The sequence below is a fragment of the Myotis brandtii genome, unplaced genomic scaffold (assembly GCF_000412655.1).
Source record: "Myotis brandtii unplaced genomic scaffold, ASM41265v1 scaffold97, whole genome shotgun sequence".
NCBI lineage: Eukaryota > Metazoa > Chordata > Mammalia > Chiroptera > Vespertilionidae > Myotis > Myotis brandtii.
In genome coordinates, this window is record NW_005372020.1 from 1,283,373 (window position 1) to 1,284,317 (window position 945).

General features: G+C 66.2%; 1 protein-coding gene across 1 annotated transcript in view; it reads left to right on the top strand.

Annotated features, from left to right (window-relative positions):
• CABIN1 (calcineurin binding protein 1) overlaps nucleotides 1–945 on the top strand; it is an 89,686-nt gene that overhangs the window by 65,304 nt on the left and 23,437 nt on the right.

Consider the following 945-nt stretch of genomic DNA (forward strand, 5'->3'; position numbering starts at 1 on the left):
CCAGGAGCCGGGCCCGCGTGGCCTGTGTGGCCGGGGCCCTGCCCGTCCCAGTGAGTGTGGGGTGGGGACTTGCTGTTGCCTTTTCAGTGCAGAAAAGTGTCACCGCCTGCTCCCGTCCCCCGTGCAGGGCTGGGTGCACCTGCCACCTTGGCAGTCTCCGGGCGAGGAGCCGTGGGGATTCGGGAGCCAGCCCTCCCAAGCCTTGCTCAGCCAGGTGTGTGTCGGGGCCCCAGGGACAGGCCCAGAGCTGAAGGAGACCCGCTCCTGTCTAGGGCATATCCCCAGCCACAGACCACCCCCCGCCCCCCGCCCATCGGAGGGCTGGCCCCCAGTGGTCCCGGCAGAGTCTTAGGGGGGCAGCAAGCAAGCAGGCTTCAGGGAGGAGGTGATGTCAGCTGGGCAGAGGAGGCAGGAGGCCATCTTAAGAATTGTGAGATTCACGGCCATGCGAATGGGCGGTGAGTGTCCTGAGTTGAGGCAAGAGAGGGTGAGAGCCGCACGGCTCAGAGCAGCTGAGTGGGGGCAGGAGCCCCTGTGGGGCCGTAAGCAGGGAGGGAGGCGCGTGTTGTCCTTCCCAAGCTGGCCCTGGCCCGGGCCGGGTGGGTGGATTTGGGGGGCAAGAGAAGAAGGAAGAGGCTGGATGATTCCTGAGCTGGAGCAGGGGTTTCGGGGTACACGGGGCAGGCTTGGGTTCCAGCGCAGTGTGAGAAGGGGCCTTTTCTAGTAATTCACTGGAGGTGGAACGGGTCCCCCCAGAGGCGGTGAGCTCCCCAGATGTGCGGACCGAGGTGGGCACCCCCTTGCAGGCATGGAGGACAGACATTGAGGCCCAGATACCCCAAGTACCTGGAGCCTCACGGCACTGGCACCATATCTGAGGCCCCACGACCCCTGCCTCTGCCCACCTCTCTGCCAGGTTGACCCCGAGTCCCCGGGGGCGGGCTC